Below are 8,032 nucleotides of genomic sequence, written 5' to 3'. Positions count from 1 at the left end.
TTGGCTGTTGAAAAAATACAAACACATCGTTCGCTCCGTCAACTGATGGGACACGTCAAAAACAATTGGAAAACTCCAAACCTCGTTCTGATTCGGGCAGCAGGAACCAGCGACCGTGATAAAGATAGCGGGGATATCGTTGATCTGATGGCCAATACTTCCGACGTGGACGGTTCGTCATTCTTCAACGATTCGTTTTTCGATTATGAAGCATTTGAACCACGGTCAAAAAATTGTCGAATAGATTACTACGCAAAAAAGTCATATTAAATTCTGTATACTAAATGAAATTCAGTGGTTTAATAAGAGAATAGTGTTCATAAAATTTAACTAACCGCTATTCCGTTTTTAGTGCGTATTTAAGTGCGAGATTGTGTTTAATTTTGGAACCCAGTTATCCGGGGATATAATCTTTTTCATTTAAACGAAAGTGTTTCTAGCGTACTTTTGTATCTATTTGTACATAAATCGAAACTGAATCAAAGTTGTAAGAAGAATTGAGCAAACTGGAGATAGCGCAGTGAAACAGATCAGTTGTCATTGGAACGAAGATTTAGCAAATCCTTTCCAACACCAAGAGCAAATCCTTTAGTAAATCCTTTCGTTACTTTACATGTGCATTACTCGTTATAAGACAATGACAATTGGGATTTTTACATGGTGACCATTGATTGTCAGATATCACATGGTGACAACTATGATCTATACGTAATGGCCATCCTTGTATGACAACCCCGCGAACCTAATGCACTATTTGCATACTACTTTAATTTATATGTTTTTTGTTTGCTTATGGAAAAATGCTCAGCAAATGAAAAAAATTTAAAATTATAGATTTTCTTGGAATTTTCTTTCCTTTAATGCATAATAAATTTTTGATTACTTTTTTTTCATAAATGTAAACTGTATGACTATGTACCACCCCAGAGGTAACCACCCTCCCTTAATATCAACAGTGTCAAAGAACAATAGTTCCGAACAGAATGCTCATATTGGTCAACAGTGCCAGAAATCATTTTTAAGAAACATTAAATCAGATGAACGTTTATGTTGTTTTTGAGCTATGGGAATCGAACTTTTTGTGAAAAAGAGTTATTTGAAACGTTTTTCAACCGGGTTAGCCTCCATAGGCTGAAAATGTCAATCAAGACTTTCCATACATTCAGTCTGAGAAACAATGTCAATCATACCCTTTTTTTATCCTAATTTGCCAAATTTGATAATTTTTAATTCATTTTTTGAAAGGGGAAGTACAGCAGTGCTAAAATATGACAGTGCCAAAATTCTAAAACTTTTCATAAGCTTATTTCCTCACTGTTGTTCTTCGGCACTGATTGTTGTTTCAGGTTGACCTACATCGACCAAAAATGCTAACCATGCAATTCCATAACTTTTGTTGTGAAAAAGGCTAATCATACAACTTTCATACATTTTTGCAAGAATGGGGTGATCGAATTTCAAATTAATTTTTCTTTTCTTCTGGGCAAAATTTTGGTGTATCGTCATAAATGAAAGAGAAAACTTATTCGGCAAGACAAATAATTATTGAACCTGTTTTACTGGCTTTTTTTTTCGATGACAACTATAAAAAAATTTTAATTTCAATAAACAGTTTTTTTAATTTGTCTTTGATACGTTTATGTGTGCCTTGATCAATGCCTTATAAGCTAAAAAATCAATTTCTGAATTGAAACTTTTGGGAAATTTTGATAAAATAAAAAAAATTGTCTTAATTTTATTTTTTTGTATAAAACATCCTCTTTCTTTTCGTTTCGAATGCAATGTACATGCAAAGCAAAAACATCCTCTTTCTTTTCGTTTCGAATGCAATGTACATCAAACCTCTGGTTTCTCTAGTTATGAATAATCCAGGGTCTTTGGTGATTGAGCTCGGCTACAAACGCATCATATAAAAATTGAAAAAAAAAATTAAATTTAAATTTTTTGGTTTATCGAAAATTTGGCTAATGAAAAACTTTCAATGATAGATTTTCTTGCAATTTTCTTAATTTAATTGCATTAGTAAATTTGGATGACTAGCATTTGAAAAACCTTCAAATGAAAAACTTTCAATGATAGACTTTCTTGTAATTTTCTTTACTTAATTGCATTAGGAAAACTGTATGACTAGCTTTTTTGTCATTCCGAGGTAACACCCTTGAAGGATCATTCAACAGTGCCAAAGTACAACAGTGCCAATTAAAATTTTGATCAGTGTTCAACATTGCTAAAAATCGTCTTTAAGAAATATCAGGGCAAATGAAACGTATGTTGTTTTTTGAGTTCTTGTTATCAAAATTTCGGTGTCAAAAAGGGTTATCTAAAACATTTTTCTAACCGGGTTTGCCTACATAGGCTGAAAAATCAGTCATGCAATTCCATACAACCAGTCTGAGAATAAATGCAGATCAAACACATTTAATTTTATTTTTTGCTAAAATTGTGTAACCATTTTCTATGAATTTTTAAAGGGATGATTAGGCAATGCATGATCAAGTAAAAATTTAAACGAAAATAATTAGCATGTGTGAAAATTTGGGCAAAAATAATATAACGCTACTTTCAATATATTGTCTGTGTAGATTTTTTGGACAATTATTTTCAGATCGTTTCCACCCGCATCCAAGTTTAGGCGTAAGTAATTGATTATAACGGATTATAATGATGATTTTGTGACAATTATAATTGATTATAATTACCAAAATTAGGTCTTTAAGGGATTTATAATTGATTATAATCGTGATAATTTCCAAGAGATTATAATCTTATAATCAATAATAATTGATTAAACTCCTTACTAAAAACCCTTAAAATCAATTATAATCGATTATAATTGATTATAATCGATTATAATCTCTTATTTTGCCGAAATTTTCCTATACTCGAATTATATCTTATGGGATAGTATTTTTGTGTGAATAAGAAAATCTCTAAAAGAGAAATCTCTCGAACACTTTGGTTCATCTGAACACAAAATTTTACCACGAAGCAAAAGTTTCATGGAGATCCTTTCATGTGAGTGGAAAGGTTCCCGCGGTAGATGAAAAATAAATTTTCCGAATCAATCATAGAGCTAAATCAACTTGCTGATAATTTGGTGTTCAAAAAAGCTCAAAATATGCATCACAAAACAACTGTATTGGGGATAAAATGAAAAAAAAAAACGTATAAATTTGATTACTAGGAAAACTTATAAAAAATTTGTCTCATTTTTCATAGGTACCAACGTCTACAAAAAGCATTAAAAATACGCAACCTAGAAGCAACTCCGAAGACAAAATTGGACAAAGAAAAGAGATTATAATCATTTATAATCGATTATAATGGATTTTTGTGCAAAACTAATGAAATAGAAATCTGAAAAAAAAATTGATCATTTTAAATCATAATCGATTATAATTGTATCGAAAAACAGACGAAAAAAAAGTTGATTATAATCGATTATAATGGATTATAATTAACCATAGTTAGATTTCAAAAAGAGAGATTATAATCGATTATTAGTTGATTAAAATCGATTGTTTCTCATTTTTAGTAAGACTGGTACTAAAATCATAATATAATCGTAATATATAATCGTATATAGTCGTATCTAATCGTAAAATCTTAATATAATCTTGAAACTGGATGCGTGCAATGCAAGATCGTTAAACCTTAGAACTTTATTAGAAGACTTGTAGGACAATTCCGCTAATTTACAACATTTTTATAGAAAAACTCTGTGATAAAAACGTTTCCCGCTTTTCAAAAAAAATGTCAAAAAAATCTGAATATGTTTATATAGCATATAACAAATAAAAATCAACTTTGGTTGTAATTAATGGATTTTGTACAAGAAACTAAGCAAAAAAACAAAATTCAGCTTATCATCGAACGACTCTATTGTACAGAGCTCGGACAGTACATCATTGTAGTAACACAATGCTGGATGTTTTCACTAAACGTGGGCTTGAGTAAACGTACTAAACCAGAAAACGTAGAGGTTTAAGGACGTGATACAAAAATGATGCCGAATTTTTTATGCTGAGTTTTTTTTTAAAATTTTTGGTCTCCGAAAGTAGTCGAAGATGTAAACAAAATGCAATAAAATGTTTTGTCCGTCCGAGAGTTTGTTAAAATCTATAAGCTATGCTTAATTAACTATTTATAGATCTTGCAACTTGCGACAGGCCAATTTTGTGTTGTAGTTTGGATCAACTAACCAAACAACAGTTATTAGCGAACGCTTAATTTATAATTTACAATCTACAGCGTTTTTTGTGGTTATAGAAAAATGATCAAGTAATGACAAAATAATTTTGTTACTTTAGTTATAAGTTAATGTGTGCTTCAGTTAGGCAACTCTTCATAACTTAAGTCAAATTCAGTCACAAAACAACTTTCTACATAGATTTGGAAATTTAAAATACATTACGCTCAAATTTGAACAAAGTTAACAGAGAGTCAAACAGAAAATACACCGCGTAAATTTTTTGAAAATACTGCTTGTACTTTTATTAGTTTAAAAATTCTGCTCTGTCATTTTTTGCGTTATAATTTGGTTAATTCACAGCCGCATCTCGATTTTTTCCCTTACTGGTTAACCATTTTTCTTGGTAAACATTTAGCTGCTCTAGGAAAAAACAAAAGCAGATGCTTAGCTTAACTTTTATTCTTTATCGCTATAATTCAGACTCTAAGAGCACCTAAATGCGAACTTTTTTGTTACAAAATGTGGACCTTTATTATTACCACTCTCCAACCTTCGCACCGAGCGCATATGGATTTTAATCGATTATCATGGGTTCCCGAGACAAAAATAATCCATTATAATCAATTACAGATGTAAAATTCAGACAACGAAATCGATTATATTGCCATTGTTATCGATTATTTTGAAAAAAAATCAATCCATTATTATCCATTATAAACGATTATAATCCCTTATGTTTGTCACTGAAATCCATTGTTTTTGCCAAGATAATCTATTATAATTGGCTGTTTTTGAACTATTTATCCATTTTAATCCATTATATTCGATTATAATTGACATTTGCCGAACTCTGAGACTGATTAATCTCGGTAAAATGAGATACTGAATCTATGTATAAATTTTGTACGCCTGATTTACGTACTTAGAAGTTAGATTTTTATAATGTCCGAAAAGGTGAAATAACTTAATATACATGAAGTGTTCAGGACCAAAAAAAACAAATAGAGTTTGAGTTTGGTAGTCTAACGTAACAAAAGAGGATCTGTCTGATTCGTAGGCCGATATGAAGACAGGTTAGTATAAATATAATGACATGTGAAATAACTTAGTCCGACTGGTGGGCGACCTTGGCGCCACTACAGAAACTGCAACAAAGGATGCAGCGTATAGTATAGTATTTAAGTGGCATGACATACCTGGGCTATGTCAAAAATCTTACAACGTAATTAAATTTTCACAATAACACCAACAGTACACCACCTGTGTGGGAATAGAAATAAAGCTGAGGAAAACAAAACTTAACATTTTAGGACTCAAAAGCTACTGACAAATTTGTAATGAGTTTCAGGCAGAAAGTTTATAATGGTTGACACTATTTTATTTTTTGAAGACGATTCCCCTCGGGGACTACTTTTTGGGCGTCGGGCTTGACTGGATAACTTTTCGATGTTCCTCCAAATGTAACGACGCTTCGGTGTTACTGGAGAGTTGGCCACATCTGGGGCGGGCAAAGGAGGAGACGCAGCAGATTCTTCCACTTCTTTGACGGAATTGCGAACAGGGCTTCCGTATCTGGCCGGAGCCCTCCTGTTCCGTCCTGAAGCCCTGGTATTAGAAGAGGAAGACTTTGTAATCCTGAGCCGCAGATTTTGGTGGCCGGAACTAGTAGCACTGCCTGAAGAAACAAGATCCGACTTCGCGTCCCCTGAAGTGACTAAAGTGGGAACCGGAGTGGCTGCTGGGATGTCTGATACTACCGTAATTGTGTACCGGTATGGAAGTGAGGGGTTTTTGGGTCGCTGGCAGAGTGGCAACAGAATATTCCGACATGTCGAGGCCCAACTTGGGCGGTTCCAAAGGCAGAGACGAGTACACTGGAGTTGATTGCGTGTGAACTAAGTCCTGTGCCGCAGGTGACTGGGGAGAGGCTGAGTTTATCCTCACTGCCCGGCTAGAGGTTGACATATTCCTAGGAGACCTCCTAGGTGAGTGAATTTTGTCTTTTTGGCCGCGTCTGGAGTATCCGAATCGGATAAGAAAACTACAAGTGGTTCCACTATTCGTTTTTGAGGTGCTGGCACTAAAGAAAAAGGGAATCTCGGAAACTGCATAGAAATTGATTCTTTTGGGGCGTTTTTCCTCGGAACCGAGCTCTGGCCGGCCTTGACTCCTTATTTGGAGGCTGCTGTTCTTTTAGCTAAAACTTCACGGGTATAAAAGTTGCATTTCAGAGCTATTTGATTTTTTCGAAATACTTTTCCAGTGTCCGTGTATACGGGAGCATCGGCAACACCGTCTTAGGATCTTAGGTAATCTTACTGAGACCATTCTTATGGGCAATGGCAATTTCATTGTTTCGGGACCCATGCTCTCGCATCTTTTTGCGCCCCGTCTCCACAATGATGTTTCGCCTCAATTGACTCTAACGATAAGAGGCTAGAGCGAGATCTTTGAGGGCCTTGTAATGCAGCTATCTTTTGACCCGGGTACCGCCTTCTTGAAGCGGGGAGCCACATCTGAGCTGAAAGAACCACGTTTTACCACCTTCAATCTGTCACAGCTTTAGTCCTGGCTGAGTCGATCTTCCGGTTTCAGGAGGCTCCGTGCGAGGGTACTCTGATCTGAAATATTTTCAAGAATCGTATTCATGGCAAAGAGAGTTCCATTTTTGACTTACGGCCCTAATATAGCTCAAAAAAAAATTTTAAGAGTCCGGCGTTTGGATTTCCTAAGGTCTTCAAAGACTGTACAAAAAAATGTTGTTAAGATCATTGTAAAGTAGACTAAACGCTTTGGTACACAGCTTACGTTTTATGGTTTGAATTTTCCGTTCCACTAACCCACAGCCGCGATGATCTCCGACTGGGCAGAAGAAACGTTCAATCCCAAGCCATTGCAAAATCCTTTGGCACTGGGCTCTGAAACCATGAGCCGTGATCTGTGCGAATAGATTTTAGTATGCTGTGCATAAACATATATGCTTTTAGGAATTTAACAATCATTTTGGAGTCGGTATTTCTAGTTAGGAGAACGGGCAGAAAATTTGAGTACCTATCTACGGCTACCAAGATAAAAACTTTCTTCCCTTTCGCGTCTCTTTCTCGGCAGCGGGCCCGCAAAGTCTAATTGCAATTCTTCATTAGGCGAGGAGAGAGTTGGAAGCGCGAGGAAAGTATTGGCTGTTTTATTCAACTTAAGTTTCGTACCAAACTTCGTGCTTGCCATGCACATTTAGCTTTTATCGACAATCTGCCTGTTCAAGTAGAGCCACCAGATTTACTCGGCCGCCTCGATCACGACCTGTTGTCTGAGATAAGACCGGTTTAACTGCGTCAAAATGGACGGATCTGCCAGCTTGCTGTCATATAGGATGCAATTGTCCACCGCCGACGCTAAGGATGTAAAGACCTTGTTTGGAGAAATTTTGGACATCATTGTCTAAGATTAGTCGCTTCATCGGTCCATGAAACTCGTCTTCGTCCGTTAAATTTGCGAGTAAACCGACGTCGAACAGACTGGACAGACCAACAATCTCCTTCAAGTCCTGTGAGACAAACGTTCTGTTTCGATGGCACACACTCCTTTTCTAGAGCGTAGCCGACGTGCCCGATTAGAAAGTCGTTTTGCCACCAATTTTCGACAAAAATTGCGTTTGATTGGACTGGAGTTTTGGGAGTTCCCTGAAGTTTCTTCCTAGCCAGAATTCTGAGAGATTGGAGCCGGTTGAGTCTAAGAGAGCGCGAGTGTGTACAGGGTTCATTGGGGTCAATTCAAAAATAATGAAATTCTCCTCAAAATCTAATAAGTTCTCTCGGATTGACGTATTATCTGGTAAGGTTG

General features: G+C 35.5%; 1 protein-coding gene across 6 annotated transcripts in view; it reads left to right on the top strand.

The window, feature by feature from the left end:
* Positions 1 to 4,341: 4,341 nt before the first annotated feature.
* The window catches only part of LOC134853135 (uncharacterized), a 28,042-nt gene continuing 24,351 nt past the window's right edge, over positions 4,342 to 8,032 (top strand). For 4 of the 6 annotated variants that reach the window (XM_063869082.1, XM_063869079.1, XM_063869084.1 and 1 more), the window contains exon 1: positions 4,342 to 5,061. The gene's annotated coding sequence lies outside the window, so the exon portion shown is untranslated. The remainder of the gene's footprint in view (positions 5,062 to 8,032) is intronic. The other 2 variants (XM_063869083.1, XM_063869081.1) reach the window with 2 other exon arrangements.

This window comes from Symsagittifera roscoffensis, chromosome 8, assembly GCF_963678635.1.
Source record: "Symsagittifera roscoffensis chromosome 8, txSymRosc1.1, whole genome shotgun sequence".
Classification (NCBI taxonomy): domain Eukaryota; kingdom Metazoa; phylum Xenacoelomorpha; order Acoela; family Convolutidae; genus Symsagittifera; species Symsagittifera roscoffensis.
This window is presented reverse-complemented; position numbering and strand designations above follow the sequence as displayed.